The sequence below is a fragment of the Budorcas taxicolor genome, chromosome 17 (genome assembly GCF_023091745.1).
Source record: "Budorcas taxicolor isolate Tak-1 chromosome 17, Takin1.1, whole genome shotgun sequence".
Lineage (NCBI taxonomy): Eukaryota > Metazoa > Chordata > Mammalia > Artiodactyla > Bovidae > Budorcas > Budorcas taxicolor.
This window is the reverse complement of record NC_068926.1, coordinates 49,836,980-49,849,409: the sequence shown is the minus strand read 5'-3', so window position 1 is coordinate 49,849,409 and position 12,430 is coordinate 49,836,980. Positions and strand designations below refer to the sequence as shown.

The 12,430-nt window shown below is 40.7% G+C and overlaps 1 pseudogene; it reads right to left on the bottom strand.

Annotated features, from left to right (window-relative positions):
- Window positions 1-209: 209 nt before the first annotated feature.
- Window positions 210-12,430, bottom strand: part of LOC128062095 (40S ribosomal protein S14-like) — a 36,025-nt pseudogene continuing 23,804 nt past the window's right edge.

Here is a 12,430-nt window from a genome sequence, read left to right as displayed (position 1 = left end):
TGGTTCAAGTGCATTACATTTATTGTGCACTTTATTTCTATTATTATTACATCAGCTCCATCTCAGATCACCAGGCCTTAGACCCCAGAGGTTGGGGGCCCCTGTTCTAGGATCCAAGAGTCATGGATACCTGAATGTCCTAACATTCTTAAACCCACAGTGGGATGCTCACAAATTTGAAGATGCCCAAGATTTAGAAAATACAGGAATTACGGAAGTATATTACTCCTCCGCCCAAGTCTTGGATACATCTCCTTCAGTTCCTGGGTTTCCTCTCCATTAGTTAGATCAGACCAATGCCAGCACAGATCAGCCAGCACAGATGAGTGTGGCTTCGTGTTTGGTGGTGCTAGGCAAGGCACAAAATTACATTAACTCACTTAGAGACAAATTATTTCCATTTCAGTTCTCTTTAGGTTTTGGTCCCATTATGAGGAGAGACTATTGGGTACTAGCCGGGTGTTATGCTTTTTAATCTCCGTATTTGGCAGAGACCCAACTTCAGGCTTGGAATCTTTTCTATGTGAAAATCCCACAAGTACTTTATATTATTAATTTTTTTGTATTTTACTCTTATCTTCTGTATCCATCAGAATTCCATCAGAGAAGCATAACTAAAATGAGTATTGTAGAAAAGAATTTATTATAGGAATGAGAGGTTATACCATTGTTTCCATCAGGGAAACATTGGCTGTCCTTGTCCCCAAGGAGGCTTTTTTTTTTTTTTTTTTTGCTGTGCTGAATCTTTTTGTGGCATTCAGGCTGTTAGTTGCAGCATGTGGGATCTAGTTCCCTGAACAAGAATGGAACCTGGGCCTCCTGCACTGAAAGTGTGCAGTCTTAACCCCTGGACCATCAGGCAAGTCCCCCTCCAGAAGACATTTTTGTTTGTAGTACCGACATTTAACATCTCATGGGTAGAGGCCTGGGATGCTACTGAACATCCTACCTTGTCTAGGACAGAGAGATCACTACAACAAAGATTATCTGGTCTCAAATGTCAATAGTACCAATGTCAGATGAACAACGCCTAGAAGAATTGTGGGAGAAGCTGACAGAGTATGGAAACTCTATAGAGGGTTGTGACTCCAGACTAGGGGAAAAGCAGTTTTCACTTATAGTGTACTATAAAGTTCTTTTTGCAAACAAATAAAAATCAAATTAAACAAATGGGTACATCCAAAGGCCAAGACTAAGAGAAGGAAGATGTGGTACTCAAACAATGGCAAAAATTGGAAAATCATGCATAATTAACATGCTTGTGAAACATTAAAAGTAATTCTAATATTTCTCCGTTTTACTTTAACATTGTCTTTCTGAGGCTGACAGGCCAACATTGCCTGAGCAATATCCATTCATCTTGTGTGTCATAGTAACAATGCTATGATAAGTCCAGGTAGCTATAAGCAAAGGTTAAAGTAGACTAGTTTTCACAATCTGACTATTTTTGGACAGTGAGATTTAAGTGGAAACTACTGAGTAGATTTTCCATGAAAACTCCTTAAAAGAATGCTGACTCAGTTTGGCATTTAGCCTTTTATAGTCTTCCCATTTCCTGGAATGCTGACGCAATGACTGGTGCAACAGAAGCCTGTAATCACCATGAAACAAATTTGAGGATGAAATCAAATGACAAAGATGGCAAAGTGGAAAGATAGAATGAGCCTAAAAGATATTGGCAATGAGAATTCCCCTGCACTAGCCCTGGACTACCCACTATGGAATCTTCTGTTAGAAAAGAGGAAAAAAAAGTCTGTCTTGTTTAAGCCTAAGTTTATTTATGCATAAACTGTTTACCATTATTGAATCTCCACCTTTTAGCTTCACCTTCAAACTCCATTTCCAGTAAATAATATTAACTTTAGTTTTCCCTTTTTCTCTCACAGTTTAGTGAGAAGAACTATTTATTTATATTTTATTTTTTTTTACATCAAAGCAATTTATTAACAAAAAGCAATAATTTGAAGAGTCCTGTTCACAGACGGTGACCACGACAGCCCCCTTCCTGTGGGTGCTGTCGGAGAGGATGGGGGTGACATCCTCAATCTGCCCAATCTTCATCCCTGAGCGGGCGAGGGCTCTGAGCGCTGACTGGGCCCCTGGTCCAGGAGTCTTGGTCCTATTTCCTCCTGTGGCCTGGAGTTTATGCAGAGGGCAGTAATGCCCAGCTCCTTGCCTCTCTGGTCTACATCCTGGGCAGCCAGCATGGCAGCGTGTGGAGAGGACTCATCTCGGTCAGCCTTCACCTTCATCCCACCAGTTACGTGGCAGATGGTTTCCTTGCCAGAGAGACCAGTGACATGCATGAAAGTGTCATTGAAGGCTGCAAAGATGTGGCACACACCAAATACATTTTCTCCTTCAGCCACCTGAGGGCTGAGGCTGATGACCTGTTCCTTTTTTTCTTTCCCCTTGCGAGGTGCCTTCTCTGCACGTCTTTTCCAGACTCCGCCACCAGAAAGAGAGGCAGAACTATTTATTGCAGAAAACCCCTGACAACTTCCTTTTGCTCTTCCAATTGCTCAACAAAAAGGACTTGTCACCTTAAAAAAATGGTAGAACTTATTCATTGTCTGTCTCTAAACTTTATGACAATCTGAACCTCAACTCTGTATCTGCTCTTGTAACAAAGCTGGTTCCTCCTTCCCCGGGTGCAGACTCTTTCCCCATATCCTCGGCTTTAGCTCCTCTCTGAAGTACCTAGATAATAGTATCTGATGCATGTTTCTGGAGTTTTTCTACAGATGCTAGAACCCTCATCCAAGGAAGATGTTAACTACTTGAGGACCATAGCCCCTAGGCCTACTGGAGCCTAAGGTTTAATAATATTAACCCGTGTGACATCGTTTCCTTACCTCAACATCAATTTATCAGAGAATGGTGCACAAACTGATCACATAGCTTGTGAACCCTGTTCTTCACCTGGCCGTTAAAAGTGCTTTGCTGAAACCCACTGGGGAGTTCAGCCTTTTTGAGAACTAGCTGCCCAGGGCTCTGCTTGGCACCTGTAATGAATGCTGTACTTTCCTTCACGACAACCCCATGTCAGTAGATCAGCTTCATTGTATGTGGGCAAGTGGACTCAAGTTTGGTTCAGCAACACTGTCATTTAATGGGGAAAAGAATCGGTGGTTTTGCATACCACTAAGCATCTAAATCAGTGGTTCTCAGCTAGGGGCTGACAAGCTGGTCTCCTTGGGAAAAGCTGGTAACTCAAAGACATTTTTGGTGACCATGCAGGGCTTGGAGTAGAGGGTGGACTCCAGGGATTCTGACAGCATCTTACAATGTAGAGGACAGCCCCCAGGAAAGAACCATCTGGCCCAGAATCAAGCACTTATGTTGGGGAACTCTTATTTAAGCAAGTCGTTTAGTTAAAGAGATTTTCACTTGAGGGAGGCATGATCATGTGAAAATAAGGAAGCCACTCTTTCTCTAAGAGATGTAAACTATTTTTAAAACATGTTCTTGTCAGTGGTTGTTGCTGCTCCAAATCCCAGCATTGCTGTCTTGGAGATAGCAAGAGACAAATTCCCAAGACCACATCTCTGTTTATTTCCAGCGAGAAACGTGGAATATTCCTCTCTGCAGATAGTTTAAACTCCCAGCACCTTCTTGGCAGCAAGAATTAACAGTGGGTGAATGACTTGTACAAGGACTTGTAATCAAAAGCTCCGAATTACTGGGTAGACAGTGTTGAGATTGGATTTTAAAGATTAGTCTGGGTAATAAGGAGGGTTCAATAATTGACAGCTTTCACTAATGGCTCTAAATTGCAAATCAATGTTCTTTGTTCTCTGCTTCCATAAATGTACGTATGAAGGAGAAAAAAAAAATCCATTCATAGTCCTTGAAAAATTCTGCAAAAACCTAACTCAACTCTTAAGAAACCAAACCTTGGTATGACGAATACCAGATAATTTCAGAAAATGTATATATGCCTGCCAAATATTAATAGTTCTTCCACCATAGTTGGTGAAACAATGCCAATTCGCCAAAGTGAAAGGCAACTATCAGTTTTAGTTCCCTAAATTTTCTACTAGAGTGAAAAAATGAAAGAATGATTCTGAGTCTTTTCATTATAATAGCTTAATACGACACTCATGAATTTTTAAGAACTTTTTACTTTATTGAAATATAGCTGATTAACAATGTTGTGATAGTTTCAAGTGAACCATGAAGGAACTCAGCCATACATATACATGTCTCTGTTCTACCCCCAACTCCCCTCCTATCCAGGCTACCACATAATGTTGAACAGAGTTCCCTGTGCTATAGAGTAGGTCCTTACTGGTTATTTAAATACAGCAGTGTGTATATGTCCATCCCAAACCAACCATCCCTTCCCCCACCCTTCCCCCAACGCTCACGGATTATTTAACCATATTCTCAGAGACCTACTGTGGGGGGACAGACCCACCATTGTGAATATCCATGAACTTAACCCACAGAGGCCGTATAAGGAAAAGCTTGACCACAACTACCCTGAGTTTAGAAGGACTCCCGATGATTCCCCTAGAGCATGAGCAGGTGGGAGGCCCGTAGGATCTAGTCTGAGACCACCCTTCATGGCATTTTGTTCTACCTCCCTCAAAATGGAGCAGTCTACAGCCAAATCCTCAGGAACAGGGTGGCAGTCACCTGGCCCTTTTAGGTAAAGCTTGTCGGGAGCTACCTCCTGTGTCTGTTGGTCCTTTCTCCATCTATGAGAGTGATACACCATCTGAACCTAAACACAGCTTGTTGTCTTTTAAAAATATTTCCTTATTTCTTTGGCTCCACCGGGTCTTAGTTGTAGCTCACCGGATCTTTAGCTGCAGCTTCAGGGATCTAGTTCCTGGGCCAGGGATTGAACACTGGCCCCTCTGCATTGGGAGCACAGAGCCTTAGCCACGGGACCAGCAGGGAAGTCCCCGTTGTGTCTATCACTGCACTCTGTCTGGCCTTCACTTTGACTTTGCCTTGCATGGTGCGCTGACATCCCAGGCCCACAGTGAGGAAGAGCCCATCTAGGACAATGGGGATTTAGTTATCCAACGAAGCAGGAAAAGAGATTAGGATGCTGACCTGAAATAGCTCCTTCTCGTAGTAAATCAAATGCCAGTACTACCCAGGGAAGACAATGCAAGGAAATGGGATTATTATCTGTAAGTAGGAACAGTGGACACCATGTTGAACTAAAGATATATGCTCCTTCTGAAAGGGGGCTGTACCAAGCTCCAGGGAATTGTTGCCGTGCAGAAATGGGAGCCTGAAATTACTGCATGTTCTGATCATTCTGCATGCATGTTAAGTCGCTTCAGATGGCTTAAGTTTGGAAAAGTTTGGGACTCTTTGCAGCCCTATGAACTGTTGCCCACCAGACTGCTCTGTCCATGGGATTCTCCAGGCAAGAATACTGGAGTGGGTTGCCATGCCCTCCTCCAGGGGATCTTCCCAACCCAGGGATCAAACCAGCATCTCTTATGTCTCCTGCATTGGCAGGCAGTTCTTTACCACTAGCACCCCCTCTACCCACATATAATGCACACCTGACTCTATATGGCCAACCATTTTATACAAGAATATTCTTTCTGATCTGGTTTCACCTGCAGAACTAAGTTCAGTTGCTAGGTCTATTTTGTTGTTGTTGTTCAGTCACTCAGTCGTGTCCAACTCTTTGCGACCCCATGCAGCACGCCAGACTTCCCTGTCCATCACCGTCTCCTGGAGTTTGCTCAAAATCATGCCCATTGAGTCAGTGATGTGACCCTATCATCTCATTCTCATTCTGTTGGACTAGGCATATAGCTTTCCTATATATGTGAAAGAAGGCTGGCTTTTATACATTTAGGTGATTACAAATGTAAAAACAGTGAAGTAACAGAAATTTGAATTAAGACTGCCGTAAGCAAGATGGAAATTGGTCTCTTCACATAATAGAGTAAAAGGAATGAAATAATGCCTTTTGTAGCAACTTGGATGGACCTACAGATTGACATCTGAGTAAAGTAAGTCAGAAGGAAAAAGAGAAGTAGTGTATGACCTTCCTTATATATAGAATCTAAAAAGAAATGAAACAAATGAACTTAGTTACAAAACAGAAACAGACTCACAGACTTAGAGAATGAACTTACGGTTAACCAGGGGTAGGGTGGGGAAGGAAAGAGGGAAGGGATAGTTAGGGAGTTCGGGATCGACATGGACACATGCTATATTTTAAATGGATAACCAAGAAGGACCTACTGTATGGCACAGAGAACTCTGCTTATTGTTACGTGGCAGCCTAGATGGGAGGGGAATTTGGGGGAGAATGGATACATGTATATATGTGGCTCAGTCCCTTTGCTGTTCACCCGCAACTCTCACAACACTGTTAATCGGCTATACTCCAATATAAGATAAAAAGCTTTAAATAGGGGGAAAAAGGAAACTGATCTTTTCACATCATAGTGAGTCTGGTGTACAATAGTCAAAGGTCTCGGAGGCCAGTTGGTTCAGGGACAAAAGGCTTCAGCCAAGGTAATTAAGCAAGAAAATAAAAATGTCAGGTGTCCAGGTTAAAAAGGAAAATGGTGTCATTCAAGCATACACAGTCAGAGGTAAAGAACCTTAGAACCATCTCCTTCTTACTCTGCACTGGGAAAAGGCAATGGATGAGCCCAGGACACAGAGCTTGAAAAGAGAAGGCAAATCAAGAGAGAGCAAAGATTGTGCAGCTGGAATTATATATTTAAAACCTTCTCAGGGACTTCCCTGGTGGCTCAGATGGTAAAGCATCTGCCTACAATGTGGGAGACCCAGGTTCAATCCCTGGGTTGGGAAGATCCTCTGGAGAAGAAAATGGCACCCCACTCCAGTACTCTTGCCTGGAAAATCCCACGGACAGAGGAGCCTGGTAGGCTGCAGTCCATAGGGTCACAAAGAGTCGGACACGACTGAGTGACTTCACTTTCACTTTCAGGACTTCCTTTATGGCCCAGCGGTTAAGAATCTGCTTTACAATGCAGAGGACGTGGGTTCCATCCGTGGTTGAAGAACTAAGATCCCATGTGCCATGGGGCAACTAAGTCTGCATGCCACAACTAGAGAAAATTTGCACACCGCAACTAAGACCCAGTGCAGACAGATAAATAAACAAGAAAACCTGCTCAGAAAGTAAAGCCCAGGCCCAGACACAGAGCTTCACTGGTGAATTCCAAATATTTCAGAAGGATTAATACTAACTCTCCACAAAGTCTTTCCCAAAATTTAAAGAGAAGGCAACATTTCTCTGTTTATTTTGAGGCCCAGTATTACCCGATACCACAGTCCTACAAACACCACACCAGGAAAGAAAACTACAGACCAACATCTCATCAGTATAGATGCAAAAATCCTCAACGAAGTACTAGTGAGCTAATCCAGTGACATATGGAAAAAAAATATGTACCATGGCCAACTGGGATTTATCTCAGCCATAGAAGTCATTTTAACATCTGGAAACTAATTAATGTAGTACACTCTACCAACAGAATAAAGGTCAGTGACCACATGATTATCTCAATAGACTCAGAAAATACTTTGTGAAATTTAATACTCTATCATGATAAAAAGCTTAACAAAATAAAGATGTAAGAGAGTTTCCTCGAAACGGAAAATATCATCTACAAACATTCCACAGTTCACATCAAACTCAACAGTACTGAATGTTTCTTCTTAATCATGAAAGACACAGATGTTCCCTCCTACAACTCCCTTTCAACACTGTTCTGGAGGTTTTAGCCAAGGCAATTAGGCAAGAAAATAAAAATGTAAGGTATCCAGATTTAAAAGGAAGGCATTAAACTGTGCTATTTGCAGATGGCATGATTTTCTATTGATAAACTGCTTAGAAACTCATTTTAAAAAACCTTTTAGAACTAATGAAAGAGTTCAGTAACGCAGCAGGCTTGCAGGAGATAAGATGAATATATAAAAAATTGGTTGTATTCCTATACACTAGGAATGAATAATACAAATTAAATCAAGCAAACAATTCAATCTGCACAAGCTTCATAAGGAAAAAAAATACTTAAGAAAAATGTAACAAAAGAAGTACAAAACTTGTACTCTGAAAGCTATATAACAGTGTTGAAAGAAATTAATTTTCTAGCTTGGGCATATAGTCAAGAAAATAAAACACAAGACATCAACATTGGAAGGGAAAAAGTAAAACTATACCTAATGTATACCTATAAGGTAGGTGTTGTAATATTATACACAGAAAATCCTAGGAAATTCACATTAAAGCTATTAGAAATAGTAAATTAATTCAGCAAGTTTCCAAATTAGCTGTATTTCTAGACAGTAGCAATGAGTAAACTGAGAATAAAATTACCAAATAAAAAAACTAAAATGGCAGTAAAAAAATGAAGTAAAAATATATTTTAACAAAAGGTACAAACTTAAACACAAAACTAAAAATGGTTGAAAGAAACGAAGGATGATTTAAATGAATAGAAAGATATCCCACATTTCTGGATCAAAAGACTTATACTATTAAGATGATAATACTCCCAATTTGATCTAAATTTAAACAGAACCCTTGTAAAAAATTAAGCTGACTTCTTGGTGGAAAATGACAAACTGATTATAAGATTCAGATGGAAACACAAGGAACCCAAAATAGCCAATCTCGAAAACAGGAAAACAATTGGAGGGAGGACTCACATCTCTCAATTTCAAGACTTAATACAAAACAGCAGAATAAAAACAAGGGATCAGCTTACAGAAAAATGGAATAGAAGACTGATAATAGCACATATTGATGAGCAATTGGTAAAATTTCAACGCCAGTTCACCACTGACAGGAATGCAAAGTGGTACAGCTGCTTCGGAAAACAGCTTGGCAATTCTGCAAAATAGTAAGTATCGTGTTATAACTAGCGTTTTGCTGTAGGTTTTCACTTTCGTCTCAGGTTCAAAGGATTTGTTAACAATTAAGCCACTCACTCTATACAAATAAATGATACCGATATTTATTAGAGAATTATCTAGCTTATTTTCAATATACTAATTTTAAAAGAAAGGAGAAATAGAAACAGCAGAGAACACGTCACCAAACTAGGTTTTGACCAACATCCAGACTCAGATAGTGCTGGGAAGTCCCACGTCTGAGCACATCTGGAGTCCCAGCTGGGAAAAGGTCCCAGGCAGGGCATCCGATCTGTAGGTGAGACTTCAAAGATTGCAGTTCAGGTTCTGCTTGTAATCCCAGGACTCAAACTGATATCATCATCAGTCTGTGAGCAAATTGCAGCCCTGGTTTCATGTTAATGCTGCTTGTTTTGTCATGTAAAATTTGGACTGCTGTTAAGCCTGGGACTTGGTTGGCCAGTGCCCCTTCAGGGGCTCAACAATTTCAAGATTTGTCCCTTAACTTATCTATGGTGCCACAAATCTTGCCCTCACAGCAGGCGCTCGGTATTCTCACAGTCAGGGCAGTGTCCAGGCAGCTTACAAGCAAGGTCAGAGGCCTGCTCTGCTTTGCCTCTGAAGCCTAAACAAGACTATTTATTTAATTTCCCTAACACCTAGCATGTACCCAGAAGGGCAATGAAGACATGCATCCACACAAAGACTTGGGCATTAATGCTTATAACAGTATTATTCAGTTCAGTTCAGTCACTCAGTTGTGTCTGACTCTTTGCAACCCCATGGATGGCAGCATGCCAGGTTTCCCCGTCCATCATCAACTCCAACAGTATTATTAATAATAGCCAAAAAATGGAAACAACTCTAATATCCACCAGTGATGAGAAGATCATGAAAACACCATGGAATAATATTCAGCCATTAAAAGGAATGAAGTATGTGCTACGTCATGAATGAAACAAAAATATTATGTCAAGTGAAATAAGCTATTCACAGATATTCACATATTGTATGATTTCCTTCGTGTAAGCTGTCTAGAATAGGAAAATCTATAGTCAAAATGTAGCTTAAAGATCGCCTAGAAGCTTGTGGAGTTGAGGGTGATGGGGCTTGACTTTTTTAAAATTAATTTATTTTTTTATTGAAGAATAATTGCTTTGCAGAATTTTGTTGTTTTCTGTCAAACCTCAACATAAATCAGCTATAGACATACATACATTTATCCTCTCCCTTTTGAACCTCCTTTTCATCTCCCTCCCCATCCCACCCCTCTAGGTTGATACAGAGCTCCTGTTTGAGTTTCCTGAGTCATACATAATAGGAATGGCTTTCTTTCTGACTTAATGAAAATATGGTTGTGAAACTCCGTGAATATCTTTAAAAAATGAATGAATTTTACACTTGAAATGGGTGAATTGCATGACATGGGTACAGTATTTCATGGCAAATAAAAGCTACCATTGTATCTGGCTAAGCAGTTGCAATGTTAAAAAATGATCAAATAATGATTCAGGAGGCATTTTATTAAACCCGATTTATTCTGTGCATGTTAATGCTTTTGTCTTACATTTACAGTGTAAATTATGTTATCAAAGATGACACAAAAATCTTCTGTGGTTTTGATCCTAGGGTATTTTTTGAGTTCACCATCATCCTGACCTTCCTTACTATCAATGAGGAAATGCTGATATTTTTCAGAGAAAAAAATGATATGCAAGGACACTTTTTGAAACAGGTGATGAGGAGGTGGCCTATTTATTGTTTTTGTGGGTTCAATTCACTGGGTGAAAGCTGGAGCAAAGGCATTTGAATGAAATGCTTTGCAAACCAAAATTGGAAAAAAAAAATCAGCATCGCTGTTCAACATTGTTGAACTGACTAAACCATGATTACTTTTCTGAAAATAAAAATCTTTGCGTGAATACAAAAAATAATGGTAATTAGGATTGAGAAGAGCAAGAACTGAATTAAAAATGCTCATCTTTTATTAATCACATACATTTTTCATCAGGAGACTATTTTTACTAGCTCAGGCTAATATGGAAAGCATTATTTTACGAAATTGTGAGAACAATTGGCCCATGACAATTTAATGCTGTTTTCCAAAACTCTTGTTCTGCAGGAGCTCAGATAAGCCAAGTTCACATGGGTGTTTTCTCTTTAGTATTTTTTAAAATCAATTAATTTATTCATTTATTTGTGTCTTTGCTGAGTCTTGGTTGCTGCGTGTGGACTTTTCTCTGGTTGTGGCCAGTAGGGGCTACTCTTCATTGTGGTGCATGGGAGCGGCTTCTCTTCATTGCAGCGGCTTCTCTTGTTGTGGAGCATGGTCTTAAGGTGTATGGGCTTCAACAGCTGTGGCCCACAGGCTTAGCTGCCTCGCATCCTGTGGAATCTTCCCAGGGATCAAACCCATGTCTTCTGCATTGGCAGGTGGATTCTTAACCACTGGACCACTAGCGAAGTCCCTGGGTGTTTTCTTAATTTCTTAAGCATAGACTATTTGTTGAAGCACCTGCCACAAGCCAGTAATTGCTGTGTCGTCATGGTGTGTTACTATTAAATAGCTCCCATGTAAGAATCCCTAATTCCCACTAGGATGCTCTGAGTAGAAAGAGAACAAAAAGCCATGACATGGGGCTTGACCATAGGACTTCCTGAAGTGTATCCCTTCAACATGTAAGCTCATCTTCTGAGCTAAATTACGTTAAAAAAATGCTTCTCCTTCTCCAGTGCCTGCAGATTAGAGGGGCAATAGTAAATGCTTGGGCTTCCCTGGTGGCTCAGAGGTTAAAGCATCTGCCTGGAATGTGGGAGACCTGGGTTCAATCCCTGGGTTGGGAAGATCTCCTGGAGAAGGAAATGGCAACTCACTCCAGTATTCTTGCCTGGAGAATCCCATGGAGGGAGGAGCCTGGTAGGCTGAAGTCCATGGGGTCGCAAAGAGTCAGACACAACTGAGCAACTTCACTACTACTACTAGTAAATGCTTAGTGGACTGGAATATTTTAATTATTCTTGATCTGTACACTGCATGAGACTTCACAGACACAGAACAACCAAGAAATAAAGCAATTTGCACAAGCTTGGCGATACTGCAAGGGAGCCACAGGTGAGAAACTTCAGCTTTCACTTATCAGATCCTAATGTTCATCCTCTTTCCACTGTACCCCATGCACTTGTGTTGATAGACGGAACGTGGAGTTTCTAGTAGCCACAGAGAAGGATACTAAGGAAAGGCATGCTTTGGGGAGAGTTTTTATTGAGAAAACATAGAGAATTAAGTTATGGTGCTTAGTGAAAGAGAGGTATAGGCTTCCCTGGCAGCTCAGATGGTAAAGAATCTACTTGCAATGGAGGAGACCTTGGTTTGATCCGTGGGTTGGGAAGATCCCCTGGAGAAAGAAATAGCTACCCACTCCAGTATTCTTGCCTGGAGAATTCCATGGACAGAGGAGCTAGGCAGACTGCTGTTCATGAGGTTGCAGAGTCAGACACTACTGAACAACTAACACTTTCATTTTTATGGTAAGATTATGTTTTCAGCTCTGGGTAA